This window comes from Mirounga angustirostris, unplaced genomic scaffold (genome assembly GCF_029215605.1).
Source record: "Mirounga angustirostris isolate CCGP_5_RB_7025 unplaced genomic scaffold, mMirAng1.0.hap1 SCAF_9, whole genome shotgun sequence".
In the NCBI taxonomy this organism is placed as follows: domain Eukaryota; kingdom Metazoa; phylum Chordata; class Mammalia; order Carnivora; family Phocidae; genus Mirounga; species Mirounga angustirostris.
In genome coordinates, this window is record NW_026991717.1 from 80,930,847 (window position 1) to 80,954,564 (window position 23,718).

The following is a 23,718-nucleotide window of genomic DNA, read 5'->3' on the forward strand; positions in this document are numbered from 1 at the left end:
GTACTAAATTGGGTTAATTAATGGAAAATCACTGGATACCTACATCATTTCTAAATAAGATTTAATACTAAAGTGGTGGGAGGTGGGAGGGATAGAGTGGCTGGGTGATAGACATTGGGGAGGGTATGTGCTATGGTGAGTGCTGTGAATTGTGTAAGACTGTTGAATTACAGGCCTATACCTCTGAAACAAATAATACATTATATGTTAAAAAAAAAAAAAAGAAGAAGAAGAAGATAGCAGGAAGGGAAAAATGAAGGGGGAGAAATCAGAGGGGAAGACGAACCATGAGAGACTATGGACTCTGAGAAACAAACTGAGGGTTCTAGAGGGGAGGGGGGTGGGGGGATGGGTTAGCCTGGTGATGGGTATTAAAGAGGGCATGTACTGAATGGAGCACTGGGTGTTATATGCAAACAATGAATGATGGAACACTACATCAAAAACGAATGATGTAATGTATGGTGATTAACATAACATAATAAAAAAAAGTTAAAAAATAAAGTATTAATTATTAAGCATAATTTTAAATTTATATACCTGAGTGGCTCAGAGATTAAGTGTCTGCCTTTGGCTCAGGTCATGACCTGGGAGTCCCGGAGTCCTGGAATTAAGCCCTGCATCGGGCATCCTGCTCAGCGGGGAGTCTGCTTCTCCCTCTGACCCTCCCCCGTCTCGTGCTCTCTCTCTCTCTCAAATAAATAAATAAAATCTAAATTTGCATATACCTTTGTTTCGTATTTCTATATACTATAGAAAGATGATGTATTTGGGTCATGTTCGTGAACATGTTCATTTTTGCCACATTGAGAAGTTGTGTAGGGGATATTAGCAATTGTAGAAAGTTGTATTATATGAATTCATGAACTCTGGTAGTCTGATAAAATACTGGGCTGTGACAATTCACATTTTATACCACACTCTCAGTTTTCTCTGCAGAATGGAATTACTTTGGTTAAAAGTTATAATTATTACAAATGGTGTAGACTACACTGAGAGGGAACTGTTTCAGAGAAATATAACTGTATGTGCTTGTATTTTTCCAAGAAAAATACTAGTTTTGTCCTAAAGGAGCTGCATAAAGTGTTTTATAATATTACCTTATTTTTCTTTAATCTCCTTAGTATCTGTAATGAGGTCTCCTCTTTCCTTCCTGATGTTGATAATTGTGTTTTCAGTCTTATTTTCTTGATCTGTCTGGTTAGAATTTTATCAATTTTATTGTTATTTTATAAAAAACCACAGTTTTTGGTTTCATTTTTTTTTCTATTGCTTGTTCATTTCTATGTCATTGATTTTTGCTCTTTGTTATTTCTTCCTTCTACTGACTTTAGATTTAATTTGCTCTTTTTCCCCTAGTTTTTTTTGGTGGCAATTTAGATTATTAACTTTAAACATTTCTTATTTTCCAATAGAAGCTTTTAAAGCCATAAATTTGTCTCTAGGCGATGTTAGCTGCTTTAGCTGTACCTCACAAATTTTAATGTGATATTTAATATAAACACGTTTTCAAATATAGTTCAGAATATTTACTTTCCCTTTTACTTTTTTGTCACATGAATTATTTAGATGTTTATTTTTTAGTTTCCAAATATTTGGATTTTCTAGGTATCTTTGTGCTCTTTTTCTAATTCTCTTGTGGTATGATTTCAGTTATTTTAAATTTATTAAGACTTGTTTTATAGCCCTAGTGAATGTTTCGTGTGCATAGAAAAACAATGTGCAGTTGTTGGCTGGAGCGTTCTACAAGGTCAAGTTAGTTGGTAATGTTCAAATCATGTATATCCTTACTGACTTTCTGTTCTTCTTCCATCATTTATTGAGAGAGGACTGATGAAATCTCCAGCTGTAATTGTGGAGTTCTCTCTTTGGCCTTTTGCAGTTCCAGCAGGTTTTGCTTCATGTATTGTAAAACTCTGTTGTTAGATATGTATGCTTTTAGGACTGTTATGTCTTCTTGAGGAATTGGTGCCGTTATCATTATGAAGTGTTCCTCTGCTATCAAAACTACTAAAATTAATCAAATGGACTTTTGATGATTTATAAAAACATTTAAAATAGAAGCACAACTTGTGTTTCTCCAAAGCCACATCCCCTTTCTCCTGCTTTGATTTTTCCCATGGCAACTGTCTCCACCACACAATTTATTTGTTTTCTGTCTTCTCCCACTAGGATAAAACTTCTAAAGAGTAAGAAGACTTCATCTGTTTTGTTCACTGCTGTTTCCCAACTACCTGTCATAACATGTGATCTCAATAAATACTTTCTGAATGAATTCATGTACAAAAAAGCTGCAACGACTGTAAGAACACAGTATTTCCTGACTCTACTCCATTTGCTCCACGGTAAATGGCTTCTGCTTGACACAGGGGCTATTTCAGAAATAACTTCTACATCTTTAGCCCAATTAGTGTCACAAAGCAGCGTTGCCTTGGGTTCTCAGGGTCTCAGGAAGATGTCAGTGAGATAATTCTTTGTTTTAACTTTCTCTTTGTATCTCATCCACTTCTGGCTAGCATTTAGTCCTGAATCGTCCCAGAATAGTGAATCTGAAGGGCAGACACCCAGACCCTGACCCCTCACCCTGGAGTCCTATTAGGAGCCTTCACCCCTTCAGGAGGCTCTTTAAGGCCCTCATATACACTGGACTCTTTGGGCCAGCCTCGCTGCTTCTAGGAATGGTTTTTATATCCCTGATTGTAAGGTGAGTAGGAGCTTGGTTCTGATACCAAGACCCCAGCTACATGAAGCATTTATATTTCCCATGTCCTTATCCACACTGTGGTTTCGTTCCCCCAACCAATTCTGTTTATTCACACAAGCCAAAGGCTTTCATTGTCCCAGGAAATTTAAGCTTCAATTCTACCAGAAAAACTGAGGCTAACTCATTGTAATATTTGACAATGTAAACTGCAAGCAAAACATTTATCAATCAAATTTTCCTCACAGATTTATTTCTAAGGAGGGAAAAAAATCTCTTTTTAATTACTTGTATGTTTGGGGTATCACAGAAAGATCCCTGGGTCTGATGGTCAGAGTTAAAATCCCAGCTCCACCCCCTGGACAACCCACACCCTCTGTGAAGCAGATAATAGTAATGTCTGTCCTGCTTGCTTCTGTGGATCGACAGAAGGATCTGTGAGAAATGCTCAGGAAAGTGCCTTGTGTATTGCAAAGTTCTACAAGTGGGTAAACTGCTGTTGTCACCATGAGAAGTTTTTCCAACTTTAAGGTTTTCAGTGACTGTACATTTTTAGTCATTAATTCAAGAAGAGCATTTGGGTATTTGTTGCCTCAGAAGCCTTCACTCATCCTGAAGAGTACCTGCCTACAACTCTTAAACTGGAAGAAATAAAACCCAATATCCATTGCCTGTTACCTTGGAAACTAGGAGCATTTCAAAATACTGGTATGGAGGCAAGAGTCTCTCCTCTGCTCTCCTACCTGCCGCTCCCCTGCAATATATTCAGTAAACTCCCATCTCCTTTAAAAACAAAACAAAACAAAACAATAATAAAATACTGGAAAGGAAACAATGTAACTGGGAGGAAAAGCACACTTGGGACCAATCGCCCTTTTCCCCCCACAAAGCTTAAAATACTAGGCACCTGTTTAAATATTTCCTAATCAATTTTTTAAACCTAAAAGTTGGATATATTTGAGTTGTGTTTGTTAAATAGATGATGAAGATGAGAAAGGTAAGATCTGTTTTCACCTTGGGGGAAGTTAATGATAATCATGAGTGATGTTGAGCAATTTTCATGTGCCTGCTGGCTCTCTGTATGTCTTCTTTGGAAAAATGTCTATTCAGATCCTCTGCCCATTTTTAAACTGGATTGTTTGTTTTTTTGCTGTTATATTTATGAGTTCTTTATATATTTTGGATATTAACCCCTTATTGGATATATGATTTGCAAGTATTTTCTCTCATTCAGTAGGTCGTCTTTTCATTTTTGTTGATGGTTTCCTTTGCTGTGCAGAAGCTTTTAAGTTTGATGTAGTCACACTTGTTTATTTTTGCCTTTGTTGCCTTTGCTTTTGGAGTCAGATCCAAAAATTCATCTCTAAGACTGATGTCAAATAGTTTATTGCCTGTGTTTTCTAAGTTTTATGGTTTCAGGTCTTATATTCCAGTCTTTAATCCATTTGAGTTAAATTTTGTATATGGGGTAAGACAGTGGTCTAGTTTCATTCTTTTGCATGTAGCTGTCCTGTTTTCCCAACATCATTTATTGAAGAGACTGTCCTTTCCTCACTCTACATTCTTGCCTCCTTTGTTGTAAATTAATTGATCATTTATTTCTGGGTTTTCTGTTCTGTTCTATTGTTCTATGTGTCTATTTTATGCCAGTATCATACTGTTTTGATTACTATAGCTGTGTAATATAGTTTGAAATGAGGGAGCATGATGCCTCTGGATTTGTTCTTTTCTCTCAAGATTGCTTTGGTAGAATTCACCAGTGAAGCTGTCTGGTCCTATACTTTTGTTTGTTGGGAGGTTTTTGATTACTGACTCAATCTCCTTACTAGTAATTGGTCTGTTCAGATTTTCTGTTTCTTCCTGATTCAGTGTTGGAAGATTATACAATTCTAAGAATGTATGTATTTCTTCTAGGTTGTCCAATTTGTTGACATAATTGTTCATAATAGTCTCTTATGATCCTTTGTATTTCTGTGGTATCAGTTGTAACTTTTATTTCTGATTTTGTTTATTTGAGTCTTCTCTCTTTTTTCTTGCTGAGTCTAGTTAAAGGTCTGTCAATTTTGTTTATCTTTTCAAAGAACTAGCTCTTAGTTTCATTGATCTTTTCTATTGTCTTTTTAGTCTTCATTTCATTATTTTTGTTCTGATCTTTATTATTTCCTTCCTTCTACTACTTGTGGGCTTCATTTGTTCTTCTTTTTCTAGTTCCTTTAGGTGTAGAGTTTGGTTATTCATTTGAGATTTTTCTTTTTTTCTTGACATAGGCCTGTATCACTGTGCACTTTCCTCTTAAGAACTGCTTTTGTTACATCCTATAGATTTTGGTATGGTATTTTCATTTTTTTCTAGGTATTTTCTTATTTCTCTTTTGATTTTTTCATTGACCCAGTAATTCTTCAGTGACATGTTGTTTAATCGCCACATATTTGTGATTTTTTTCAGGTTTCTTTTTGTAACTGATTTCAAGTTTCGTACCACTGTGGTTGGAAAAGATGCTTGATATGATTTCAGTCTTGTTTTATTGAGACTTTTATGGTGGCTTAACATGTGATCTATCCTGGGGAATGTTGCATGTGCATTTGAGAAGAATGTGTATTTTGATGCTTTTGAATGGACTGTTCTATATATATTAAGTCCATCTGATCTAATGTGTCCTTTAAGGCCAATGTTTCCTTATTGGTTTTATGTCTGGGTAATCTATCCATGGATGTTAGTGGAATGCTAAAGTCCCTCTACTATTATTGTATTGCTGTCAGTTCTTCCTTTAGGTCTGTTAATATTTGCTTTATATATTTTGGTGCTCCTGTGTTGGATGCACATATATTTACAAACGTTTTATCTTCTTGTTAGAATGACTCTTTTACCATTATGTATTGCCCTTCTTTATCTTTTATTACAGTCTTTGTTTTAAAGTCTGTTTTATCTAATATGAGTATAGCTACCCAGCTTTCCTTTCATTTCCATTTACACAGAATATCTTTTTCTGTCCCTTTACTTTCCGTCTGTGTGTATCCTTACATCTGAAGTGAGTCTCTTGTAGGCAGCATATAGATGGGTCTTATTTTTTATGCATTCAGCCATTCTTTGTCTTTTGATTGGAACATTTAGTCCATTTACATTTAAAGTAATTATTGATAGGTATGTATTAATTGCCATTTTTAAAATTATTTTCTAGCTGTTTTTGTAGTTACTCTATTTTCCTTTTTTTCTTACTCTCTTCCCTTGTGGTTTGATGACTTTCTATAGTGTTTTTAGATTCCTTTCTCATTTTCTTTTTTGTAACCACTGTAGGTTTTTGCTTCATTGTTACCATGAGGTTCACATATAACATCCTATGTATGTAACATTTTATTTTAAGTTAATGACCACTTAAATTTGAACTCATTCCCAAACTGCATTTTTACTTACCATTCCACATTTTATATTTTTGGTGTCACATTTTATATCTTTTTACTCTATGCATCCCTTAACTAATTATTGTAGTGTTAGATAATTTTATTACTTTTGTCTTTTAACCTTCATTCTAGCTTTACAAGTGATTAATATACTATCTTTACTGCATATGTACCTTTGCCAGTGAGATTTTTACTTTCATATACTTTCTTGTTATTAATTAGTGCCACTTCTTTTAAGCTTAAAAATGTCCTTTTAACATTTCTTGTAAGGCCAGTTTAGGGGTGATAAACCCCTTTAGCTTTTGCTTGTCTGGAAAACTCTTTATCTCTCTTTCAATTCTGGATGATAGCCTTGCCTGGTAAAGTATTCTTGGTTGGAAGTTTTTCCTTTCAGCTCTTTGAATATATTCATGTCACTTCTCCTAACCTGCAAAGTTTCTGCTGAAAAATCTGCCAATAATCTTATAGGGGTTCCCTTGTATATAACAAGTTGTTTTTCTCTTGCTGCTTTTAAGATTATTTCTATAATGTTTGACGTTTTAATTATACATGTCTTGGTGTGGCTCTCTTTGGGTTCATCATATTTGGAATTCTCTGTGCTTCTGGGACCTGGATGTCTGTTTCCTTCTCTAGGTTAGGGAAGTTTTCAGCCATTATTTCTTCAAATACATCTTCTGCCCCTTTCTCTCTGTCATTTCTTTCTGGAACCCCTATAATGTCAATGTTATTCTGTTTGATGTCATATAGGTCCCTTGAGCTATCTTCACTTTTTAAAATTTCTTTTTTTCTTGTTGCTGCTATGTTAGGGTGAGTTCCATTGCCCTGTCTTCCAGATTTTTGATCTTTTCTTCTGTTTCATCTAGTCTGCTTTTGACCCCTCTAGTATATTTTCCAGTACAGTTATTGTGTTCTTCAGCTCTGGGACTTCTATTTGGTAGTTTCTTATATTTCCTATCTCTTTGTTGAAGTTCTCATTGTGTTCCTTTATTCTTCTCCTGAGTTAGGTAAGCATTTTTAAGACTGTTACTTTGAATTCTTTATCAGGTAGATTACTTATCTCTGTTTCGTTAAGGTCTTTTCTGAGGTTTTATTTTATTTTATTTTTTTTTATTTGGAACATATTCTTTTATTTCCTCATTTTGCTTGACTCTCTGTGTTTGTTTCTATGTATTTAGGCAAAACTGCTACCTCTTCCAGTCTTGAAGGAGTGGCCTTGTGTAGGTGATGAAACTTATCGTTCAACCTTGACCTAGCACGTGGTTGTCTCTCGAACCTTTGTGACTGTCTGTGTAGCCTGATATATTCTGAATAGGTTCCTGATGTTGAGGGTGGGTCAAGACTTGTCAGTGATCTGAAGGAAGGATCTTATTTAGCACCTAGTTTGGGGCTGATTGGAAGCCAGACACTCAAGCAGCAGCTTTTAAAGTATAAAAATATATACAGTCCTGTGGAGTCACAATCTTAAACCCTGCTGGCCTTCAGACCAGGAGATCTAGAGGTGTTCCTGGTGACAGTTGTGAAAATCAGGGCTCCAGATGAGTGTATAAGCTCCTTCCTGGGGGGTATCATTGATCCATGGTGAGGCCAAGGAAGTACACAAGGATGGTGTCTGCCAGGGCACATCTGTAGCTTCTAGATGTGTGGCAAATCTGAAGCCTGTCCCTCAGGCTGAAGCTCTAAGACAAGTAAATAGGCCTTTTTCACAGGGCAGGTTTTTAATCTGTTGTCTCTGAAATGCCCTGGAGGTAGCAGTCTGCCAAGAACTGTCTTTCTGATTGTTACAGTCCTGTGGAGCCCAGAAATGCGAGCATCCATCAGGGCTGAGCAATCAAGAGGCATCCTCTGTGTGCATTGCAGGTGTCTGCCAGTTTTAGTGAGGCAACTAGAGAGTGTAAGGGGTGAAGCACACTCACTGACTTCAGCAAGGCAGTGGGAAAATGCCTTGACTGCATGTGCAAGCAGCTTCAGTTACAGAGTGGGAGAGTACCTTGTCTATGTGTACCTGCCAGCTCTAGCAAGGGAGTGGGAGAATGCCCAGCACACTTGCATTGGTTGGCCCTAGCCAGGAAGCAGGGGTGTGTTGCAATGCCCTTGCTTGCCAGCTTTAGTAAGGGAGCATGACAGTGCTGTGACTGCTTATGCTTGCCAGCCCCAACCAGGGAACAGGGAACAGGAGTGCTGAAACCTCTTACCCCTGTGGACTTAGCAAGGCAGTGGGATGGTGCTGCATCTGTATGCACCTACCTGTGCTAGGAGGATAGAGAGTACAAAAATGGCATCTACCAGAGAGTCCCAGTTGTCTCCTGTCCCTCCAACAGATGCCTTAAGATTTGCAAATGAATCTCCTCACATGTCGTCAGGCACTATTCAAACTACTGCTGTTATAGTGAGTCCTGGGGTAAGACTGCATGCAAGTCATTCATTCATTCATTCATTTTTAAGGAGGCTCCATACCCAGTGTGGAGCCCATTGTGGGGCCTTAACTCACAACCCTGAGATCAAGACCCTGAGATCAAGACCTGAGCTGATACCAAGAGTTAGACCCTTGACTGACTGAACCACCTAGGCACCCCTGCATGCAAGTCCTTTAAAAGAAGAATCTCCGTTACCTATAGTCCTTTTGGTCCCTTAAGTGAAAGCCCTGCCAGATTCTTTGGGGATTGGCTTTCTGGTGTGGGTCCCAAGGGTACTTGATGTGGACACAAACCCCTTACTCCTCCAGGAGAAGCTCTGTATTTTTGAGACCTCTCCCCATCGTGGCTTGCTGCAGAGAAGGTAGGGGTTTTGGCAAGACTGCATCTCTGCTCCTACCCCACTTGATTGGTCCTTTTATCATTTATTGTGGAGGAGCTGTTCAGCTAGTTTTCAGTTCTTTTTCAGAAGGACTTGTTTCATATGTAGTTGTAGATTTGGTGTGTCTGTGGAAGGAGATGAGTTCAGAATCTTCCTACACTACCGTCTTGGACTGCTCCCACCCCCAACTCATTTAATCCAGATTCCTGGATTGTGATTCAGTAGATCTGGAGAGGAGACCTAGAATCTGCATTTTAATAGGCACCTAAGGGATTATGATGCAGGGTTCTGTGGGCTACTGGGAATCCCTCTGTCTTCCAGCTGCTGACCTGATTTTTCTCTTTTATCTTAGGTTCAATGAGCCTAAAACTAACCTTCCATGAATAGATAGAGATTTCTCTTCTCTGTCATCATTCCCAGACCAGTTTTATAAATGTAATCATTGTTGGGGCACCTGGGTGGCTCAGTTGGTTAGGTGTCTGCCTTCAGTTGGGGTCATGGTCTTGGGGTCCTGGGATCAAGCCCAGCATCTGGCTCCCTGCTCAGTGGGGAGTCTGCTTGTCCCTCTCCCTCTGTCCCTCACCCCCACTCATGCACATGCTCTCTCTCTCGCTCTGCTCTCTCTCAAATAAATAAATAAAATCTTTTAAAATGTAATCATTGTCATCTTTGTTCTTCCATCTTTCTTCTCTTTCCTTCTTCCTCTTCCTCCTCCTTCCTTTTTTTTCTTCTCTCTTATCTAGTCATTCATTAAGTCCTATTGTCTCCTTTTCAGTTTTCATTTATGTTACATTTCATTGTTATGGCCCCTCCTCCAAAACCCCCACCCTCACCAACTCACACCTGGACTATCCAAAAGGCTTCTGGCTTATCTCTTTCTTCTTTAATCCTTCTTTCACATAGTGGACTATTGTTTTGTACAAACATCATTTTTATCATGCCACTCACCTACTCAAGAATAAGTAGTGATTTTCTGTGTTCCTTATCAGAACTGAACTTCTCTCCCTAATATTTTTTTTTTTAAGAGGAGGGGAGGGGCAGAAGGAGATGGACAGAGAGAATCTTAAGCAGACTCCATGCCCAGCATGGAGCCCAACGCGGGGCTCGATCTCACAAACCTGAGATCGTGACCTGAGCCAAAATCAAGGGTCAGACGCTTAACTGACGAGCCACTCTGGTGCCCCTCCCTAATATTTTATATTATTTATCAACTACATTTCTCACTATTCCAAAATTATGTATTTTTAGTCTCTGAAATAGTGCCTCTAGTCCACAGTTTTTTTACTCTTGCCTTTGAGTATGTATTCTCAAAATATATTTATTATAAACTTCCATGGATAGAGAACCACTTTGTTGAAGGGGACTGTTGATATATTGACTACATTATTATAAATCCCTTCCCATAGAGAAGGGCTAGGGAGGAAACCAAGTGGACTAATGGACTGATTGGATGAGGACTCTACACATTTTATTTTATCACAGATATAAACTTCCCTTTGGTGCTTTCCTTAGATTAAATTTGGTTTCTCTTGCTCAGTGAACTTTTAGAGGAGGTAGAGTACCTTTTAATATACTACCTATTGGTGAAATTCCCCTAAAGCTAAATGGCCAAAATTTTAAGTCAATATATAGATTGTTTTGAACACCTTAAAAATATTTCCTGTTTTGAGCAGTTTGTATATTTAGTTAAACTGAGTCTACTAAGGTAAAGTTTTGACATGTTTTAATATTAGAAACCATGATCCAGAAATTCTGGAGAGATAGCTGGTCACTCTCTTAATAGATCTTTTGCTCTTTGTATTCCAGTCCTTTGGTGTCTCTGGTAGCCATAAAGAAGCTCATGTTAGAGATGGTTTAAGTACTTGATAAGTCAACATATGTTTCTTTTTAGAGCATGTATCATTGAGGTTGACCCCTGTCCATCCCCTTGAGAAAGACAGTTCTCAACTTCTTTTCACCATAGCATCACACCCCTAAGGGAGACCCCTCTTTCTGACAGTAACAGAGATGTACTAAATCAATTCTCAAAATATCTCTCCCTTTTCTCCTCGCTGGGTAGATGGTATTATTTGAAAAAGTTCCTCAGGTGGTTCTGAAACCCCCACCCATTTCTCCATTGGGAATCACAGCTTTTATATATCCTTATTGCACCTTCCTTAATATACTAAAATTTATTGGCTTGATCTATCAGTTTCTGAAAGATTTGTGATAAAATTTACCTCTGTATTTATAGTTCTGAAAAAGTATTCTTTCTCTTCTGTCACTTTTGTTTTATATAATTATGTGCTTATGAGTTCAAGATTGTTACATCTTTTCAGGATGGTATTTTTTTAATCCTTATGTAGTATACTTCTTCATCTGTCTTAATGCTGCTGCATTAATTTTTATATTGTGTGATATTAATATTGCTAAGTATGCTTTCTTTTGGTTAATATTTGCTCGACATATCTTTATCTCTTCATTTTCATACGTTTGATGTGATTTTTTTTAAATTATGTTTTCTTGGGGTGCCTGGGTGGCTCAGATGGTTAAGCGTCTGCCTTCAGCTCAGGTGATTCCAGGGTCCTGGGATCGAGCCCCACATCGGGCTCCTGGCTCAGTGGGGAGCCTGCTTCTCCCTCTCCCTCTGCCTCTCTCCCTGCTCATGCTCTCTCTCTCTCTCTTTCCCTCTCTCTCTATCTCTGTGTCTCAGATGAATAAATAAAATCTTTAAAAAAAATAAAATAAAATTATGTTTTCTTATAAATAACATTATTTGGATCTTAAAAAACTGATCTACACTCTTATCCCATTTTCTAATAAGTGGTTTTAATCTGGGGATTGGTAACATTTTACTATAAAAGACCAGATAGTAAATACTTTTGGCTGTGTGGGCCATATATATGTATCTCTGTTATAACTACTCAAAAATAGCCACTGACAGGACATAAATGAATTAATGCACATGGCTGTAATTGGCCTGCTAGGCATAGTTTGCTGGCCTCTGGGCTTAGTCCATTTACAGTTTTGTGATTGATAATATATCTGGACTTCTTTCTGTCATCTTATTTTGTGTTTTTTATTTGCCGTCTATTTATTACCTAGGGCAGTGCTACCTGAGGTTACAGATGAACCAAAAATAATTCTTATTTTTATGGTTAAGGATTAAGTATAACCTTATTATATTTTTGTCAGTTTCTATATTTGTTGTCCTCGATTCTTTCTTGCTTAAGTGCATTCTTTAGTTTTTTGTTTGTTTGTTTTTTCAGTGAGAGTCTCTGGGTGGTAAGCTCCCTTAGTCTATTATACCTGAATAGCTGGGTATGGAATTCAAGGTGGGTAATTATTTTCTCTTAGTATGTGGAAGATATTACTCCATATTCTTCTGGGATTGATTATTGCTGATGATACATCTATTGTCAGTTTAATTGTCATTGCTTCAGAGGAATCTGTCTTTTCTCTCTAGTAACTTTTATAATGCTCTGTAGTTTGACCACACACTATGGTTGTGGATTTATGTTTATTGATTCACATTGCCTCTCAGAGTCCTTTTTTAAACTGTGGACTTTTTTCTTGAGTTCCCCAAAATTATTAGCCACTAACCATTTGAATATTGCTTGTCTCCCATTAACTCTTTGCTCTTGTAGAACTGACTAGATGTATTTTAAAACTTCTCAATGTATTCTCCAGGTCTCCTAACTGCCCTTTCATAATTTTTTTCTCTTTCTCTGTGGTTTGTTCCCAGTGCAATTTTTCAATTTCCTAATCCTCTTTTGAGTGTGTACAGACTTGAGGTGATCTCATCTATTAAGTTTTTCAGTTTCTTTATTTTTCATTTATTATATATTTCCTCCACCTCCTCTAATTTCATTTGTGCCTATTTTTGTTTGAGTTTTTAAATGAATGTTATTCCTTCCTTTATCTCTGAGGATTCTGAAAATACATAAACACTTTTTAGATTGTTCTGTTATTTTCGTTTGCAACATTGGCTGACTTTCATTAGTTGTCTTTTTTTATTGAGAGATTCTCACTTTGTCTTTCCCTATTTCTTCACTCATCCCTCCCTGAATGGTTGTCTCTACCCCAAATCCCTTGGGACCCCTGTTCAGAACCAGGTATGGTATGGGTGGTTGGAGAGTTCTGCCCTGTGTGCTACCGAATCGGTCACAGGTCCAGTCCCTGCATTCACGGACAGCCTTGATCAGGCCCTCACTCACATCAGCTTGATTTCAGGATTGTGCTGGTTTCCTCCTATCTCCTTAGGTTTGTAGCATCGAGGGAGGCTTAACCTCAGGCAGCAGCTGCAGAACCTCTCCTGTCATGGGTAGGGTGGGTGGGGAACACTGGTGCAGCCCTGATTTCCCACAGTAAGCCTGGCTCAGGGCACCTGCCTTGTGTAGAGCGTCTCTATCATCCTGAATCCCCAAGAACTAAAATCAGTTGGGTCCAAGGAGATCATTACCTTGCTTTAGAGCACCCCTTTTAAATATCTTCTTTTTACATTTTACCTATTTATATTTGGAGCTGTGGTAGGAGTGGTATGGTTCCATTCCGCTTCTTTTAGGAACCATTCCACCTTGATCTGAGAGCTTTCTCCTATTCCTTTTGATTCTTTCATTGGTGACTGTACTGCTCAGCCCATTTTTCACACCTTACATCATTGTTGAATCCTCACACTCCCCTTGCACTCAGAGGAAGTAAGCATGAATTGTTCTTGGTAATTTTTCTCAGAGACAGATGGTGATGACTGAGCCTGCTAATAGGAGTGAGTTGGGTCTCAGGGGCTGTGTCTAAGTGAGGGCAGGACATGACTGGCTTGAGTGTGAATTCCGGCAGGGCTACCATGTTCCTTCCACCCTTGCTCCTCCCAACATCTCTGTCCTCAGCTAGCCTGGCACAGACTGATGTCCCAGTGCACAGAGGGGTGTGAGAAGGCTGTCTTTGGTTTGGGCTGACCCAGACTTGATACCTGCCACCTTTTCTGACACTCTATCTTGAACCTAATTAGTTTTAGCCCCTGAGCTATTGGGATGGGGAAGCTTTGTGTGGCTATGTGTGGTGCATTATACCTGAGCACAGGAAGCAGTGGGGGCAGAAATCATGCCCACGTTCCAGCCAAGCTGTGCATCCACAGGGCTGCATTCGCCCAGAGTGAGGGCCTTCCAATTTATACATAGTCTGTGCTGGCCATACATGGATGCATCTGTAGGTTTCTCATGACCTTGGAGAAGATGGTCAGGCTGTAAACCCCTTGATTGCCACCCTTTGAGAAAGAGTGTTGTTGAACCCCATACTGGGGATCCTTTTCCACCGGGCATGATGGAGGGAGGGTTAGGGCCTGGTGCCAAGTTGTTGTACCACCCAACTGGCTGCTGGAAGAAGCTCCACAGGCTGGGCTTCCTTATTTCAGTGTAGAGCTGGCAGATGAGGCACCAGGCTTCCCCTTTTATATGGGTTAGGCCTCAGATATTTTCTCCAACTAGTGACACCCTCAAACTGCCAAGTGGCCAGAGCAGGTCCCAGCCTTTCTTCCCTCCATGGGCCAGCTTTTTGTGCACAGTGCCACTGACACCTTGGGCATGGATCTAATTCCTCCCTCCCCACCCTGCCATCTTGCCAAGTTATGCAGCTATTTCTGGCCATAAAGCTATAAGAAGTTGGCCCCAGGGAAGGAGTTGCTGGAAATCCAGCCCTCGGTACGGGAAAGTCATGGTAAATGTCACCTTGCAGTGCTGCCGATATACTCAGTATTAAGTAATCTTATAGCTTGACTCCTTCTCAAGGGACACATCTATGCTAGTGCGTAAGATAACGTAGAAGCAGTGGTTTCTAGAACTAAATGCATACTTCCTTTAGTTTCTTAATTTTTTTTTTTGTTTGCTTGTTTGTTTGATTTTGTTTGACTGATCCTCAGCATCCTTTCTACTTTTTATAATTGCCAAAACTTGCCAGAGAATTCCTTCAGAGAGGCTTAGGAGATGACAGAAGGAAGCAGAGGCTCATCTGTAATAGGAAGAAAAGCAGCAATTATGGAAAGGATGGAGGAAGTGAGAGAAAGAAAATCAAGGAAAAGAGACTGGGAACAAGTTCAGTCCAAGGGTTTCATGTGTTTGGTAGATTTGGGTTAGAAGTCACATTCTCAGGAATGTCTTGTGCTAGCCACTGTCTCTGAACCCAGTTAGTAGGAACAAGGGGATGAGATTCAGGAACCATTAGGAATCTGTCTTACAGCCAGGGTATGGGAGTCAGGGAGTCAGCCTAGCAAAGCTAAGACTTAGAATTGTGGAGGCTTTTGATGAACTGCTCTCCTAGGAAGCATTTTACTAGGCAAGGCAGTTTACCAATGCCGGGGGCGGGGGGCGGTGGGCAGGAGGGCAGCATTTATGTTTGGAACAGGGCAGTTCATCCTTGTGTGGGAAGCTGTTTTCACGTAGGCACTGAGAGCATTTGGAAGTCTGTATATGCCTTCATGATTGCTATGAAAAAATATCAACCATGGGCCCTTGGACATGGTAGAGCAGCAATAGACAAAATTCCTAGAGAATTAAAGGGGTATGGATTCCAACATCATGAAATTTATCAAATTATCTATAAAAGAGAATCTCTGGTGGCTGTTTCCACTCAGACCAGAGAAATCAAATGCAGGGATATGACTGTCATTGGCACCATGGGAGAGATGTAGGAATTACACTTAAGAACGAGGGAGCAGAAAGTATGTTCTTATGATTGTGGCATTCAGAGAGCAGGAGTGGAAGTCTGTAGGTGGATTATAGACTGTGTAATGAGGATGGAACTTGAGACCCACCAGAAAAGCAGGTTTCCATGAGTGTGGCCATTTGGGATGCTGGGAAACCAGAGTCTGGGAGAACTTTCCTACATTGTGCCCCTGCTTTATTACACATCTGTTTCACTTTTCTATTTACTTGTGCATCCACTCCTCCTCTCTTACCCCTACCATTTTACCACTTACAGTAATCCTTCCCTCTATCATCTTGCAATGCTACCTGCTCTAAGGTATTTTTCTCACCCATTGGAAAAAAAACAGAGTTCCTATCGTGTTGTGGGCTTTGTGCATTTCACATGTATCATCTCATTTCCTGGTTCCAGCAGTTCCATGAGGTAATTATGAGGGAGCTTTCAGGAGATATCCAAATGGGGTTTAAGGTCCCTGGATCTGACTATGTAAGGGTGTTTTCATTTCATAGGCAGAGGGTACTGATGAATTGTGACCACTATTTTTTTTTCCAAAGATTTTATTTATTTATTTGAGAGAGAGAGAATGAGCATGGGGAGGGGCAGAAGGAGAGGGAGAGGGACAAGCAGATTCCCTGTTGACTGGGAAGCCCGACACAGGGCTCGATCCCAGGACCCTGAGATCATGACGTGAGCCGAAGTTGTGACCACTATTTTTAAATGAGATTGACAAGGGTCACTACAAGAAGATCCTGCAAACTCTTCTTTCACTAAGGGAAAATAAGTAACAGATGCTTTGTTTAGGTTCTTTTAAGTAAGCAAACATGTCTGGAGTCAGGTTTGAATCAATGAGTATCAGTAGCAAGTCAGGGAATGTTGGTACCTTTCTAGGCAGGTGTAATGAAATAACATTCTTTGCCAAGGAGGATCAAGGATTGAAACTTGTATTGTTGAATCCCTGGAACACACCCTGGTTCAGGAGAGACTTGGAAGGCTGAGTAATTTATTTCTCAGTGGTGACCCTCAGCTGGCCAAGTTGTAGCAAACTTAGTTATTGAAGTTCTATTTTCCAGCTAAAGACAGATGGACCCTTTGATCTGAGATATTTTGCTGTGGTCAGAGAGCTCACAGTCAAAGCACAGCCAGGTACCGTGAGCAGAGGCAGTTTTTGTTTGCCAGAAATCCCCCCGATGAAGTTATATAATCCAGAGCATCTGATCCAGTGAAAGATGGGAACAGTGAAGTAGCATAGAGATCCAAGGGGCTTCTGTTTGGGGTGTTAGAAGATAAGTAGTGGGACATGGGAATAGGAGAGAGAATGAACGTTTGATACCATTCAAACGTTGAGGGATAGGTAGAACTTAAGCACATGAGCCCCTCATTGTATGGAGAAACTGAGGCCCCAAGAGATTTTCCAAGGCCATACAGCTGGGAATGGTTAGAATGGGATTCCAATCTGTGTCTTCAGACTCTAACTTCACACTATGTGGAGTTGAGTTTATTTTTGTAAGGTTCCTAATTTAGTCCTGCATCTGATATGGCCAAGTGAGTCTCTTGTTTCCTTTTATGAAGACACAGGCTATAGATATGCTATTATTTCCTTCTTAGTAATGGTGCCTGAAGCTCATAAATTTACACACCAGGTAATAAACCCCCACTCATGGTCTAAGAGAAAGGTTGAAAACAATTTACGTAAAAAATATCAAAATCCCAAACTCATTAATGGATCCAATTCTTACTAACATTCCTTTTTCCTCCTACTTGTCTTTATTTTTGTGATGGTTTGGGGCTTCCTGAAGTGAATGATGATTTATCTTGAACAAAATAGAATTTGTTCTTGAATCCTGCTGGTGTAAACACTATGCTGAATAAAAAGAAGTAGATACAAGTCCCAGGAATAAATCAGACTCCTTGCTTAAAAAGCAAGCACATAGTTCAGTTATTTCTTTCTGGAAGATAAGAAAAATCCACAAGGCTAAGAGTCCATCTCCTTGCCCATGTGTAGGACCTCATTCAAGTTATTTGTTGATTTATTTATTTGTAGTAAGATAGGGTTTTTTTCCTCCCTTGCTTCCTTCTCTTCATTATCACTCATTCTTAGAGGGGTCTCTGGTAAGTCAGGAAAAAAGAGACTTTGTCAGCACAAAAGTATATTAAAGTCAGGCTATGAAAGGTGGTGAATATTAGCAAGGAAAGGTGCATTAGAAGTGTTGTCCCTCTGAGACTCTGAAGGAATTAAAATAACCAGGACTCACAGGACAGAGAGAAGCTGATTCACCAAAACCCCCCATCCCCCCGCCCCTGGGGTTTAGACAGGACTTGAGGGAAACAGAGGGATGGAAGAATAATGGAGACATAGGCAGAGAGATAGAAAGGGAGACTAGAGAGAAAAGGGCCTCACACAGTCCCCCAAAGATAGGTTCTGCAAGGACTGAGGAGTTACTTGATGGAAAAAGTGAGGGGCCCCCTGTGTGTTTGTGATCATCTAATCAGTGGAAAACGTTCATTTTGGTGATAGACTGTATACCTAAGGTAAAATATAATTGCTGTCCAAACTGATACCTTTTTGCAAGTGAAAGGGGGCAGTACGGATTATGCTGATCCAAGGGTAGACTGGGACTATCTGGCAAGTCTGGACATACATAGTCACCTAATGCAGCTATAACCCCTCTAGACCTCATGGATATAACGAAGAGGTTAGACTCAATCAAAGCACAGTTATTAAGCACTGATCTGTCCAGCACTGTGCTTGGCATGGAGGATACAAAACTGAGCTCTTCTGTTTCTATCCCAGATGAGTTGTTGTATCTGTGGCCAAGACTTTCATGACATTAAAGAGCAAGGCAAAATCTTCACAGTCCAGTTCCCCAATTACGATGCTTCTTAGCAGGGATTGTGTCTGTGGCTTCCTCCTGGTCTTGTCTGCATGGCGGTGGCCGCACACCCTGAAGCAGGATGAGTCAGAGCAGTGTCACTTTGTTCTGCTTCTGCCCCACATATGCTGGTTTTAATCAAATAAACACCTAATCCTGTAGTGAATTTTATTAAGCCCTTTGCCCTTCCCCATTCCATCTGTTACATGTCTCATTCTCTATGCTCCAAATGGAATAAGCTGTATTTTTTCTCAGACTTTTTCCCCTCCGTGTTTGATGTCTTTCAGAACTAGGCCTGGAGTCAAGAATTACAATCAAGCTGAAGTGGGTCTGACTAAGGATTTGCAGTCTCCTGAGTCACTTTGTCTAATGCAACACTTCTCTTATCAGCAAAGTCTCCAGTTTTGATGGCGTTTGATGCAGTGTGCTGGGGAGCTCTGCAGTTGGTTTCACAGACCTTCCTGGTAGGCTTGCAATTACTGTCTCCCCAGGCTGTAAAAGGCCCTAGGGACACGTGGTTCTGGGGCATCCACTTGGATCAGCAGCTCTATGCTGCAGAGCCCAGATACCTGCCAGCGGATGCATCATAATCTTGCCTCAGTGGGCCTTCCTAATTCTTTTGATTTATTTGGGTATTTTACTGTCTTATTGGCCATATCTTCATACACATCAAAACCCAGCTCACCTTGAAAATAGGCTTCAGGGCCTGTGTCTTGGGAATAGCAAAAGACTATAAACAAATCTTCCCCCAAGGAGCATATTTCTTTTTATTGTAGTTTCTCTCCTTGGCAGGTATGATAAGGTTTTTGTCTAGAGGAATGAAAAACATTTAAGAGGTGTTGATGGTATGGCCAGTTACACATTTTGTTCTCTTTGAGCAAGCATAACCCTAGATACCTGGGTTCTGCCCCTCTTTTGTATTATTTATTTCATGTCTGTGTAATTTTCCCCATTTTTAAGTTCCTGTGAGGGGAAGCTTCCTGTGCCTCTCCTCTTTCAAGCCGTTCTTCACCCTATCCTACTACACCCTAATTCTAAACCCATTGTTTCCCACAGAGGAGGTAATTGATAAATGCTTCCAAACTCAATAAAGATCTTTGGCCTGTAAACCAGTAATTCCCTTATTTGATGCTGTCTGAAAGACTCACTGACAGGGGTGCCTGGGTGGCTCAGTCGTTGGGCATCTGCCTTCGGCTTGGGTCGTGATCTCAGGGTCCTGGGATCGAGCCCCGCATCGGGCTCCCTGCTCAGTGGGGAGCCTGCTTCTCTCTCTCCCACTCCCCCTGCTTGTGTTCCCTCTCTCGCTGTGTCTCTCTCTGTCAAATAAATAGATAAAATCTTAAAAAAAAAAAAAAAAAGACTCACTGACAGATTCTTAGAGGGAATGCAGGGGTTAATGTCCTTTGAGTAACAAGGCCATGCCAAAGGTGTGGAAGATAGGAAGGTCACTCCATGTACAGTCCTGTGGGGATGTTTTGCTACTACAGCGGCTGAATCTTCAGGCCTCTAGGGATGCTGGTGAAGCATAGGGTTGATACCACATCCAGTCTTTTAACTCTGTTGCTTACTACTGTTGCTGTTTGACATATACTCACAAACCTGCTTTGTGTTAGGTGGGAGGAAAGGTGTCATAAACCTAGGAACACTCAGCTAAACTAAAGCCCAGGGCATGCCTTAAAAGAAGCACCCAGAATCCTCAGTTGCTTCCCAAACCAGATTCAAATAGGATGTGCCCTACCTTGAAATAGGAATCAAACCAGCCTAAAAAACCAAAGGGAGGAAGACATGGGGCAAATGGCCACTTGATTCTCTACCTCCTATTCCTTATTTTTTTAGTGTTTCAACCCAGCTGTAGCATGCTTCGTACCCTATTTGACACTTTCATGTTGCTTCTCTCTGTTGGTAGTCAGTGGGCTTCTGGTCAGCCGGGGATGATAATGCTTTATTACTACCTCTGGGTAAAACTCTGATTGCCAGGAATTCTATTTGTGTGTGAGAACAATCCAAATTTCTGCCTCATTGGGGGTGGGGTAGGTGGGTCAGGATTGGCTATTATGGACAGATGGTGAAAGTTCAAGGCATTAAGAAACTTCACATGAGTTTCCAATAGAGAGGAAGTATACAAAGTATATTATTATTATTATTTTTTTAAGATTTTATTTATTCATTTGAGAGAGAATGAGATAGAGAGAGCATGAGAGGGGGAGGGTCAGAGGGAGAGCAGACTCCCTGCCGAGCAGGGAGCCCGATGCGGGACTCGATCCCGGGACTCCAGGATCATGACCTGAGCTGAAGGCAGTCGCTTAACCAACTGAGCCACCCAGGCACCCCAATATTATAATAACTTTCTCTGTTTGGAAAGTAGATGCCCTCTTGTTCAGGGCTAAGTGGTGAGAAGCATGAGAAATTGTTTTCCATTTATGTTGTGATAGCCATGACTTTAGAAGGCATTGAGGTGTCTACAGGGCCAACTATATGGGGACATGCAGCACATGCTCTGTACAAAGTCTGCCTCCAGTTAGGAGGAAGGGGTGATGTTTGGTCATTTGTCTGCCCAGAGGGGATACCTTTCTGTAATTCTAGTAATATGAAGCCTTCTAGTCATCTTCCTACCAAGAAGAGGGAAAACTATCACTGAGATCATGTCTCCATCATCAAATCACATTCCTAACTCAGCAAAGACGTAGAATATAGTCTTTTGATTCTAGATTGGTGTTCTTTACCTAGCTCCATCATTTTGCTGTGTGTGTGACTAGGGGCAATCAGAAATGGTGGGTATTTATTTTTTAAGATTTTATTTATTTATTTGACAGAGAAATAGAGAGCACAAGTAGGCAGAGAGGCAGGCAGAGGGAGAGGGAGAAGCAGGCTGTCCACTGAGCTGGGAGCCTGGTGCAGGACTCGATCCCAGGACCCTGAGATCGTGACCTGAGCCAAAGGCAGCCACTTAACCGACTGAGCCACCCAGGTGCCCAAAAATGCTGGGTATTAAATTTCTTCAGGATGGCTCTTCCCCCTACTCCTTTTCTGAACCCCAGTCTTTTAAACTTAAAAATCTAATACCCCACATAGCTACTAAATGCAGGGTTTCTGGCTCCTGGGAATACTGGGTGATCAATACCAGTTGGAGTAACTTAAGCAACAGCTGAAAAAGCCAACAGAAACTTAGAGTTTTGTAATCTAGGCATTAACAGCCAGATGGGACTTCTTTGAAGTGTAGAGATAGGAAGAAGATATGTTGGCCCTGGCTTGGTAGAGAAGGGGGTGAAACATTCTGGTGAAAGTGAATACAAGCACAAGCCAAGTGTGTTGGGGACAGATAGTTTCTTTGTGTGGCTTGAACTTAAGTTTGAGGAAAGGAACTGAAGTTCAGAGACTTGACCTTTTAAACTCAGGTCTAAGAGAAGCAACGATATTGCAAGTTCCAAAGGCGTGGAATATGTCTTACACATTGTAAGTGTCTTTGCAGCTGTCAAGGTACTGTTTTTCCTTTGGTGGGCACTCAATAAATGTTCACTGAATTGGATTGAATTTCCCAAAGATAGGGATGAAATTGGTGGAAAGCCCTGATTTGGGTATTTTTCAGTCTGTTTTGTCTACATAATTCTGTGATTCCAGGAAGGCTAGGAGGCAGGAGAGAAAACATCAGGTTTGAAGATCAAAGAGATTCATTGTGGCTGGAACATGAAACATGAAGGAATTCTGGTGAGAGATGAGGCTGGAAAAGTATATGGAAGCCAAGTCATGCAGAGTCTCCTCAGTTGGTTAAGGCATTTGGACTTCATCCTAAAAGCAGAGTGGAGCCACAGAAGGATTTTAGTGAGAGGTATGACATGCTTAGATATAAATATTAGAAAGCTCACTGGGTATAGCATAAAAAATGAATTAGAAGCACTCAAGTAGGGACAGGAGAACCAGTTGGTAGATATCTCAAATTTGGGAAATGATGATTTTAACCTGTACTAGGCTAGTAGCAGTGAGAGTGGAGAAAAGTGGTTGGATTCAAGAGAGGGAATTGACAGTTCTTGAAATTGATTGGATGTGAGGGACCTTGGGTGGGGAGGAGCAAAGAGTGAAGGAGGATTCCAAGGTCTCTGATTGGGCAATGATAGAAAGTGGTGCCATCAACAAGACAGAGAACAGAGCAAAATAAAAGGGTATTGGGAAGATGATGAGTTCAATTTTTTACATGTTGAGTCTGAGGAGCTTGTGGGACATCCTAGAGATGTGTAGTTGGCAGTTGGACGAATGGTCTGATGTTTGTTTTGTTTTGTTTTGTTTTTTGAGAGAGGGAGCGAGCGAGCAAGCACACATGAGTGGTAGGGGCAGCGGGAGAGGGAGAAGCAGACTCCCTGCTGAGCAGGGAGCCTGATGCAGGGCTCAATTCCAGGACCCCTAGATCACCACCTGCGCTGAAGGCAGACACTTAAACCGACTGAGCCGCCCAGGCTCCCTGGGTCTGAAGTTCTGAAGAGAGATATCAGTTGAAGTACAGACTTGAGAATGATGTAGACATGGGAGTAGATGAATTTGTTCAAGGAAATACCAACATGTAAGGGCTTGCCAGAGTTAGAAGGGTGCATAAAGAAACCTAACCATGAGTGGTTAGAGGGATAGGAGGCAAACACAGAGGCGTGCTTGGGGAAAGAGAGAATGTAAAAAAAGAAGGAATGGTGCAACTTCTTCACCTTTAAGTCATCCAATCTCTAGGTTCCTAATACTTCACATTACTTTGGTCAATAAATCCTAGATTGGGGGGGAAAAAAAGCATATCCAACCACTACTGTGTAAATGATAGAGCCCAAGGTCGTTGGTCTGTTTTATTTAAACATGTCTAGGTTCTGCTCCCTCTGAGGGTTTTACTTATACCAGAGAGAACGAGAAGAAATCCTCTTCACACACTTTACAGCTGCACTAAAAGTAGCCAGTAGGGAAAGTGACCTATAAATACTATGCGCACATTAAGGTAAGTACATTTTTTAAAAGTCATGTCTTTTGGCTGTGGTCTAACGTGATGATAGGTGGAAATGGAACTGAAGAGTGACAGGGAAATATTAATGGAAGGTGACACGCAGTCCTTTGGCCTTAGAAAGAGTAATGGGCTATATCTGTTCCCAGAAGGAAAGTTTGATGAATAATGATCTTGATATACATTTTAAACATTCTGACAGTGATGTAATGGGTGCTACTTTTACTCTTTGGATAGCGGATTCTCTTTTGCTCTGGTTGGGTCTACTCCTTCAAGGCTGGGTAGAGGGCCACCTAAGGGAAAACTGGCAGA